Source organism: Drosophila gunungcola, assembly GCF_025200985.1.
Source record: "Drosophila gunungcola strain Sukarami chromosome X unlocalized genomic scaffold, Dgunungcola_SK_2 000038F, whole genome shotgun sequence".
NCBI lineage: Eukaryota > Metazoa > Arthropoda > Insecta > Diptera > Drosophilidae > Drosophila > Drosophila gunungcola.
This window is the reverse complement of record NW_026453189.1, coordinates 205,215-216,341: the sequence shown is the minus strand read 5'-3', so window position 1 is coordinate 216,341 and position 11,127 is coordinate 205,215.

The following is an 11,127-nucleotide window of genomic DNA, read 5'->3' as shown; positions in this document are numbered from 1 at the left end:
CAGTGAAAACTCTAAAGAGCGAATGATCCTGCCTCTTATCGAAGCATTTGCCTTTTACCAGTGTTTGGAAAGGTGCTTGAGGGAATCATGGTGAATCGGGTAAAGGACGTACCGGATAGATGCAGATAGCAATTTGGGTTTACCCCTGGACGCTGCGTGGAGGACGCCTGGAGACACGTAACGAGTACAGTTGCTGCCAGTACAGCGAAACATGTGCTCGGAATCTTCGTGGATTTTAAAGGAGCCTTCGACCATGTGGAATGGAGCGCGGTGCTCGATAGCTCGATTGCGTTGTGGCCTGAGTGCGTACGACGACTTACTTTTCTTTATTGAAGGGAAGAGTCGCGATGTCATCGAGCGGAAGGGATCGGAGCTGATGGAAATCGTCCAAGCCTGGGGAACTGAAGTTGGAGTGAGTGTGTCGACCAGCAAGACGGCAATCAAGTTGCTCAAAGGCAAACTAGACCCGAGAAGACCCCCTACGGTACGGCTTGCTGGAGCCAGCCTGCCTTTCGTACAGGAATATCGGTACCTTGGCATAACAATTGGCGAACGGTTGAGTCTCCTTCCTCATAAAGAGGTATTGCGAGATCGACTGGCGGGTGTCAAGGCAGTACTGGCACGAGTACTGCGGCGTTGGTTTGGTACAATAAGGTGAGTCGGGGCAAAGGCCGAGACCGTCTCTTATTGTGCCAAAGGTTAATCCTTTTAGGATGCCTACCGGTATGCCTCACAGTGTCCACAGTGGCACTGCAGATGCTTGCTGGTGCTCCTCCAATGGATTTGGATGCACACCGAAGTGCAAACAAATTCAAACGCAGGAAAGGAGTGCCCCTGAGTGACAGCGACTGGCTTTCCGGACAGGTCCTTTCAGAATTGGACTGGAACAATAAAAAGGCGTTTTTAGACGAACGTCTGCTAAATGAGTGTCAGCTCAGATGGGATGGTCGTGTGACGCTCAAATTCTTCCCAGAGGCAGCGTTTGTCTACAATAGGAACGATTTTGGTTTTACCCTAAGAGCCGGATTTTTGCTGACAGGGGAGAACTATCAGCAACACATCATGCTCATGCGGTGGGGAGATGGAAGACTTGCTGCACATCTTATGTGTTTGCCCCCTTTACGCGGACTTGCGTCACATGGAGGTTTTAGGTGTCGTACAGAAACAAGGCAGCTGGAACGTGACGGAAATAGTCGAGACCCCCTGAAAGGATTCGAGAGGGCCTAACTCCGGAGATCAAGATCAGGACTAGGCGGTTTACGAACTTTGCGGATGAGGTGTTCCGCAGGAGAAGGGGCTTTTAGCCTATTATGCTGTGTGGTTAGCGGCGAAGAATTCTGCCACAGATTGTCATTGCTTGTCGTAGGAGGTGACTAATATGGCATGGGGTACCCTATCCGGGCTTGTCGGCTCCAAAGGGGTGAGGCAGACCGAGCCTGTAATTTCGGTACCACGGGTTGGGCAGTTCCAAGGCTGCCCATTGAGGTCGATGGTTGTGGCTGACACCCATATCGCGGGTAGAACTATCGGGTTCGACGTGGAGTTGCGTTATACAACTCGGGGGAGTGTTTTGCCCGACAAGAAAGCACTCGAATTGAGACCGGGGTGGTTCTATGTACAAAGCTATAGCTTCTAGTCCGGGGCGTTGGTCTGGCGCTTAATATAGACACGTGCACTATATACTCACTTGTGGGTATATTTAAGTGCCCTGGTTGTAATCTTTTCAGTGTGGAACACGCCACGTTAAATAAGTTTGAAGGGATCGGATTTCCAATTGTCCCTATCAGACGTGTTTTTCGTGCGCTTTGACTTTTTTTTCGGTTTCGATAAAAGTAAGCGGAATTAAAATCTGAAAAGTGTTTTGCCTAAAAGTGCTTCACTTCGGGAAAACTTGATGCATTAACCTAACACTATCCCGTACGTAGCGGGCATCGAAGCATTCGAGGTGTATGCATCACCAATCCATCAAGAGACCGTGGGCAGTCAGTCCCGGAGTATTTCGGAACTGGCACTTTTTGCGTAGGCTGCTAGAGATGGGGAAAAAGTTAGGGATGTGAAAAATATATAAAAATATCAATATATCGATATGTTTTTTAATAAAAAGAAATATTTATATCGTGATATTTTATTCACCTGATAAATCGAACATTGGTCAATCTGATCTGAACGAGCGAAAAATAAGCGAATATAAGCGCAGCAAAAAGCAATCTTTGCATCTCGCATATGGATACTTTCCCAGGGCTGTCAAAACTAGCAATGGGCTTACCTTATTACCTCGCATGACACAAAAATAGATTTTCTAGAATACTTTAAAAATGAGTTTGGGTGCTAAAAACTAAATCAAAAGTAACCACTTATCTCTATAAAAAGAACTTCCCTAAATGTTGAAGCCTAATATTTAGATAAAAATTAAATTATTTTCAGCTATGGGATTGAGCGAAAGGCAAATATACGAATCTCTCTCACTCCCATAGCTGAAAGTAATTTTTTTTCGTTCTTAATACTAGGCTTAAAAATCACATATATAAATATTGAGTTATTTAATAAGAAATTTAAAAAAATAGGAAGATGTTCCTTTAAATGTTAAAATGTTAATACTATAACAAAACTAGTTTTTTTTTTGAGCTACAAAATTTTTATTGAAATGAAAGAATATTAAAATATATTTATATCGATTACTTCGGTAATAAATATTTGATCAATTTGATAGATTTTAAAAGAATACATATTTTTTTTATATTTTTACAACCCTAGTTTGAGTTGAGTTTTGGCGCCGACCTCGTAATTTTTGTTCGATATCTACTCGATATTTTAATATTGTTATTTGCAAGTGAATTTTTAAGTTTTCAATTTCGGCTAAATGTTTTAATTTTTGCTATTCATTATTCCTGAGGTTTTCCTAGAAATCATAATTCGTAATAGCTTTACTTTTGCTTTCTAAGATTTTTTTAATTTGCATTTTGTGTAAAACCCAGAAAACAACATTGCGTTGCAATATATCTGAAATGAAATCTGGGTGAATATTCGTCAAGCCCTGGCGAAAAAATAAAAAATGTAATCTTTTGTAGTTGGAGTTCGCAAAGCAGAGTATTTCTGAAAACATAAAATAGATCGAAATCTCAAAAAACTGACAAAAATCTTCTGCATTAATATATATACATATATAAACATATACATAGTTGAAAACATTTATAAACATTGGACGTATTCAGAAGAACAAGTAACAACAGAAGTAATCAGTGATCAAGTTTGTTCTGCTGAACATTTATGAAACATTCCGCCGTCGTGAAAATAATCTACTTGGAACCTATCGGTATCGAGGTGTTTCGCGACAATAAAAAAAATTTTAGTAGACAAGTGTACTTACGGCCACAAAACTTCTCTTGTCCTATACTTCAAAATCAAAAAAATTCTTTCAAAATAACTAAAACTAACTGAATTCACCATTTTTAATTTACGTTGTCCGTTTTCTGTTTATTCTTATCGATATTTATATAGGTTTACTTTACTAAGGTAAACTAAACTAAACTAAAGAAGAAAAGAAAAAAATTAAATGCTCTTTAATTTTGATTTATATGCGTATAGGTTTAAAAACATTGAAGCTACGATGATTTTCAGCTCAATCGAATAGATCGTTCCTATAGAAGCTATATGATATCGTTTTCTGATTTGAACAAAATTAAAAGCGTTATTCTAAACTATCAAATTATAACTTTGTCAAAAAAAAGTAAAAAATAGAGAAGTTAAATTTTATTATATCCTTGCAGAGGGTATTAAACTTTCAGTCAGAAGTTTGCAAAGCATATATTCTTGATCAGCATCACTAGGAGAGTCGATCTAGCCATGTCAGTCTGTCCGTCCGTCTGTCCGCCCGTTTCTACAGAAACTAGTCTCTCAGTTTTAAAGCCATCTGCATGAAACTTTCCCAAAAGTTGTCTTTTGTCCGGACGAGCCGGATCGGACGACTATAGCATATAGCTTATGAAACATTTCGCCGTCGTAAAAATAATCTACTTGGAACCTATCGGTATCGAGGTGTTTCGCGGCAATAAAAAAAATTTTAGTAGACAAGTGTACTTACGGCCACAAAACTTCTCTTGTCGCTATGCTTCAAAATCAAAAAAATTCTTGCAAAATAACTAAACTAACTGAATTCACCATTTTTAATTTACGTTGTCCGTTTTCTGTTTATTCTTATCGATATTTATTCCATCGATATACGCTAGCAGACATGTATCACGTGTCAAGGTAACGTACTATTTTTACCAAACACGTTCAGCAAAACTATCGTTAGAAATCCATCAGTGATCAGTGATCATGTTCTTCTGCTGAATTGTATTTCATAATCATACCCTTAATTTAAAATGGTATTATAATTTCAGTCCGTCTGTCTGTCCGTCCGTCCTTTTTTAAGGTTAACAGTCAGATTATATCTGATTTTTTCTTGGGCAGCCATACGAGTTAGTGGTTGGAATTTGGTAAAAGTCGTTAAGTAAATACATAATTGTATTCAAGTATACTAGCTAAAATTTTCAAAACCTCTCTTCAATAAAAAAAAGTCTGATTTATACTATGTTGCTCATTTATAAAATAGTATTGAATTAATTTTTTTATTGAGAGTTCTGTAAGGCCTACGTAAATTTCAAATTCGTTATTATCATTTTACCTTTTCTTCGTTTTCAGTTCTGCGTCGGTTTCCATATTTTATTTAATTTTAATCGGTATTTTCTCTTGCGTTCTCTATTTTTGTCTATATATTTTTTGACCAGATCATACAGTGTATATCAGAAAAAAAAATTAAATGACAATGAAAATCAAGGCGTTCGCATTTTTTAATAAGACCAATATTGAAACCATAAATGGCCCTAAGAATATGTTTAAGCTCATCGATTTTTTTTTTTAAATACTGATTTCCATTTATACGTTTATTTGTAAAAAAAAAATAATGTAAATAACCTTTAACTAAGGTACAGATGAATGTGATAAACATTGTGGTAATAAAACAAAAAAATGGTTTTTTGATTTCGGACGCGACGTTCAAAAATGACAAAAGTGAAGCTAAAAATGGAAATTAAATACATTATTATTTAAGTTATAACCAAAGCCTGAAGATAAAACTTAGATAAGTGATCTTTTGTTTGATCCAAAAGCATCCACAGATGCCATAGCAATTAAACGAAAATTTAACAAAATGGTGCCGAGTCAAATCGTTATTGTTGCTTCTGTTTCTGGCCTCTGATGTAATCGCTTATACAAATTTGGGTTTTTCTTTAACGGGGTATTCTGGTCTTTGTGCATTTTTCAAGTAAGATTAAAAAAAATTATAAATTTTTTAGTATATATTTTTTTTCTGTTTTTATTGACATTTTGAGAATATAAACCAAAAATAACAAGAGAAAACAAACCGAAATTCGCCGAGATACAGGCCGGTGGAGTGGAGTCTTCAAAAAAATCGGTTTGTCCTGGTTGACCTGTTTTCAACCCTTGTAGAGATCGGAAAAAAATCAAACCAACTCTTAATTAATAAAGATGCCGCTAACGGGTTGACCCTATCAAAAAAAAAAAATAAAATAAAAATAGAAAAATGGCGTCGACTTGAAAACAGAAAATGGTTTCTACCAAATTTTTTCGACCTTCTCAAGAAATTAAAAATACTTAATAGATGGTTGTATAAACAATAAGTGTACCAAATTTCAAAGGAATCGGTTTGGTAGAACTTGAAAATTCACATCAACTATTTCAAAAAAAGTAGTTTCCAGAAAAACGCGTTTGAATTCTAGGAAATATTTATAATGGCTCGGACGCCACGTCACATAATCGGCTGTATCCGCTAAAATAATTCGGATTTTAAAAAATCTTTTAAGGATCATATTTATGAAAGTCTAAACTTTCAAAATGTGCTGAAAACCAAATCGATTTTTTCAAATTTCTAGATCAGAATACCACCTTAACGTATAGTTTTTGGGGCTTGGTTGACACTGGGACTAGCGAGAATCGCAGTAGCGGTCAGCTGCTAGCAGCGTGGGTCCTTGGAAATCGAGCCGGAGTGCTTAACGTTGCCAGCCAGGAGTATACGTTTGATAGTTACACGGAGTCCAGGCGCCAGAGTGATATCGACGTGACCTTCGTCAATGATGCAGCATGTACATGGGCTACTTACGACTGGAACGTGCTCCCGTGGGAATCGAGTGACCACAATTACACCCGATTACACCCGACCCAAGCAGTGCAATTGAGAACTTATTTCTTGTACCGCACTAAACTTTAAAGGGCTAATTGGCGAAGATTCGGAATAGGAATCAGGAGGACAATCGAGGGAATAGAGGACTTGGAATCGCCGTTGGACGACCGGATTTCTGCCCTACGCACTATTGTACTTGAAGTGTGCGAAGGAGTGTTAGGACGCAGAAGACCGCGAGCTAGGTGAAAGGTAATATGGTGGACACCTAAGCTGAATACCAAACGCCAAGAGGTCAGGGGACTGAGGCGCAGGCTACAGGAAGCTCGCCGGGGTGGCACCGGTGACGCTGTGCAACTTTCTGCTGAACTTAGGCTTGCCTCAGGACAGTACACGAAGCTCATCCTGGCGGTCAAGGAGAAAAACTGGCGAGACTTCGTGGGACAAAACAGAGATAACCCATGGGTGCACGTCTACCGTATCTGCCGAGGTCGCAAGAAGACAACCGAAATCGGGTGCCTTCGTTCGGATGGTGAGCTTGTCGTAACATGGCACGACAGCGCATGCGTGCTTCTTCGTAACTTTTTCCCAGTTGCGGAGATGATAGCACCTATCGCCATCCCGGACGTTGCCCCACTGGCCCTCGAAGCATTCGAGGTTGACGCATGTGTCGCCAGGCTGAAGAGCAAACGCTCTTCTGGCATGGACGGCATCACGGGCGGGATTGTCAAAGAGGTATGGCGTGCTATCCCTCAGTACCTAACAGAGCTGTACTCTCGCTGCCTTTCGGAAGGACACTTTCCTACCGAGTAGAAGCATCCGAGAGTGGTACCATTGGTGAAGGCGCCTGATAAAGACAGGAGTGATATGCCTTTTACCAGTTTTTGGAAAGGTGCTTGAGGGAATCATGGTAAATCGGGTAAAGGATGTATCACCGGATAGATGCAGATAGCAATTTGGGTTTACCCCTGGACGCTGCGTGGAGGACGCCTGGAGACACGTAACGAGTACAGTTGCTGCCATTACAGCGAAACATGTGCTCGGAATCTTCGTGGATTTTAAAGGAGCCTTCGACCATGTGAAATGAAGCGCGGTGCTCGATAGCTCGATTGCGTTGTGGCCTGAGTGCGTATGCAGACGACTTACTTTTCTTTATTGAAGGGAGGAGTCGCGATGTCATCGAGCGGAAGGGATCGGAGCTGATGGAAATCGTCGAAGCCTGGGGAACTGAAGTTGGAGTGAGTGTGTCGACCAGCAAGACGGCAATCAAGTTGCTCAAAGGCAAACTAGACCCGAGAAGACCCCCTACGGTACGGCTTGCTGGAGCCAGCCTGCCTTTCGTACAGGAATATCGGTACCTTGGCATAACAATTACCTTCCTCATAAAGAGGTATTGCGAGATCGACTGGCGGGTGTCAGGGCACCACTGGCACGAGTACTGCGGGTTGACTTAGGACGTTGGTTTGGTACAATAAGGTGAGTCGGGGCAAAGGCCGAGACCGTCTCTTATTGTGCCAAAGGTTAATCCTTTTGGGATGCCTACCGGTATGCCGCACAGTGTCCACAGTGGCACTGGCATCTGGCTTGCTGGTGCTCCTCCAATGGATTTGGATGCACACCGAAGTGCAAACAAATTCAAACGCAGGAAAGGAGTGCCTCTGAGTGACAGCGACTGGCTTTCCGGACAGGTCCTTTCAGAATTGGACTGGAACAATAAAAAGGCGTTTTTAGACGAACGTCTGCTAAATGAGTGTCAGCTCAGATGGGATGGTGCGATACACGGTCGAGTGACACTCAAATTCTTCCCAGAGGCAGCGTTTGTCTACAATAGGAACGATTTTGGTTTTACCCTAAGAGCCGGATTTTTGCTGACAGGGGAGAAGTATCAGCAACACATCATGCTCATGCGGTGGGGAGGTGGAAGACTTGCTGCACATCTTATGTGTTTGCCCCCTATACGCGGACTTGCGTCACTTGTAGGCTTTAGGTGTCGTACAGGAACAAGGCAGCTGGAATGTGACGGGAATAGTCGAATAGTCGTAGTCCCACTTGTCCTTATCAGACGTGTTTTTCGGTTTCGATAAAAGTAAGCGGAATTAAAATCTAAAAAGTGATTTGCATTAACTTAACGCCATCCTGTACGTAGCGGCCATCGAAGCTTTCGAGGTGTATGCATGACTAATCCATCAAGAGACCGTGGGCTGTCAGTCCCGGAGTATTTCGGAACTGACACTTTTCGTATAGGCTGCTAGAGATGGGGAAAAAGTGCGTTTGAGTTAGGGATGTGAAATATCAATATATCGATATGTTTTGAATAAAAATAAATATTTATATCGTGATATTTTATTCACCTGATATATCGAACATCGAACATTGGTCAATCTGAACTGAACGAGCGGGCTGTCCAAAATAGCAATGGGCTACCTTATTACCTCGCATGTCACAAAAATAGATTTTCTAGAATAATTTAAAAATGTGTTTGGGTCCTAAAAACTAAATCAAAAGTAACCAACTATTTCTATAAAAAGAACTTCCCTTAATGTTGAAGCCTAATATTTAGATAAAAATTAAATTATTTTCAGCTATGGGATTGAGCGAAAGGCAAATAAACGAATCTCTCTCACTCCCATAGTTGAAAGTCAATTTTTGTCGTTCTTAATACTAGGCTTAAAAATCATATATATAAAAATATTGAGTTATTTAATAAGAAATTTAAAAAAATAGGAAGATGTTCCTTTAAATGTTATGTTTTAATGTTAAAATGTTAATACTATAAAAAAACTAGCTCTTTTTGTCTAGAAGTGGGGCAACAACAGACAATAGAAAAAAACAGCTGCGAAAAGATATTTTGATATTGTTATTTGCAAGCGAATTTTCACGATGAAATTGCTATTCTACTTATTGGGTATTTGGTAATTGCTGAAAAGCGTACTGCATTAATTTCGGCTAAATCTTGGAATTAATTTTTCCTAAGGTTTTCCTACAAATCATAATTTTTAATAGCTTTACTTTTGCTTTCTAAGATTTTTTTAACTTGCATTTTGTATAAAACCCAGAAAACAACATGGCGTTGCAATATATCTGAATTGAAATCTGGGTGAATATTCGTCAGGCCCTGGCGAAAAAATAAAAAATGTAATCTTTTGTAGTTGGAGTTCGCAAAGCAGAGTATTTCTAAACACAAAATAGATTGAAAACTCAAAAAACTGAGAAAAATCGTCTGCAATAATATATATACATATATAAACATATACATAGTTGAAAACATGTATAAACATTGGACGTATTCAGAAGAACAAGTAACAACAGAAGTAATCAGTGATCAAGTTTGTTCTGCTGAACACTTATGAAACATTCCGACGTCGTTAAAATTATCTACTTGGAACCTATCGGTATCGAGGTGTTTCGCAGCAATAAAAGAAATTTTAGTAGACAAGTGTACGTAATGCCACAAAACTTCTCTAGCTCGATTTTCCAGGGCCGTGGTTCCCCTAACCCTGCCCTCTCACACAACAACAGAAAACGTTGGACTCTCATGTCCTACGTTTCGCAACACACTATGCTGCACCGTCATTTTTTTAATTTAAATTTCAATTAACGAACAAAAAAAAAATACACAAATATTAGTCTTTTTAAACCTACACCATTTGGCAATTCTTTGGGTTCCTCCTGCTGAACTGGAGGTCACCTGCTCATCCCTCCCGACCATGCAGACTGCCTTGAGCAACATACTTGCAGCTGCCCCAAATACCTTTGTTTACCTTTATTTCTTTTTTATTGCACCATCATGTACCCCTTTTACTAATATCCCCCCCCTCTCCCATTAATTAATCTTTACTCCATGTTCATATTTCTTATTTTCCTTTTATAATTCTTATTTACTAGTTTTTACAACATATTACCCTTTTGAGGACCCCAGTGTACGTTCTCGGGTTTCCCAAACTTTATATACTCCTTGACCCTGACCTACCGTAAGAGCTCTTAAGGTTGTTTATTCTTTCTTTACCAGGGATTAAAAAAGAATGTAATTGTATACGCAAAGAAAAACTAAATATATATTACTCCGTGCTCAAATCCCCACGCTCACTTGGGCCACTCATGGATTTATATAAATTAAAATATAAATAAAGAAAAAACATACAAATAAACCAAACAATTCGACAATATTTAAATATAAATAATATGGGTATAAGACGTTTTTATACGTTTATGTGTAGATGTAAGTATAAAGTGTAAATAAAAAAAAATAAACAAAAAAAAAATGTAAATAACCCTAATCGTTAAATAAATAATCACACGAATTTACAACAAACACTACACGATAAAATAATTAATTATTCTAAAAATCTAATAACAAAAAAAAATCTGACTGAAGCCGACTGGCTCCCGTTGCCTCCTCTTGGCAAGCGTGCCGGTCATCCACGCCGTAATAATTTTCTTCAAAAAAATCTCTGGCCGTCTTTATTGTCCGGGCCTCGCAAAAAAAAATCGCCAGGCCAACTTGGATGACCTGGCTGATTTTTTTAAACTGGTAACTGGGTCTGATCGGCTCAAGTTTCTTCGCCGCTTCAGGCTTCCCAGTCCTGCTTTCCTTTACTTCAAGTTGTTGTTGCCTGTGGACACTGGCGCGCTGCTGCAGCTCAAAAAAAAAATCCGTCGCACCAAGGTACCGGGATTATGTAATCCGCACGTGCACCACAAAAAAAACTTTACTTGGCGAGGGGAGCGCAGCAGCCTTAACGCCTTGACCGTGACTTTCGTTCTGGGCTCTCCTCTTCTCCTATCACCTTCCCGAACTCCGGCTCTCGTGTTTCAAATTTGCCGGGTCAACGGCCGTTTAACATTTGGGGTGACCATACAAGCAACTCAGTATTTTTCAGTATAAAATCCCCCTGCGCCGACATTCGATATTTCTATCGATAGCCCGGCCACAACAAAATCAAAAAAAT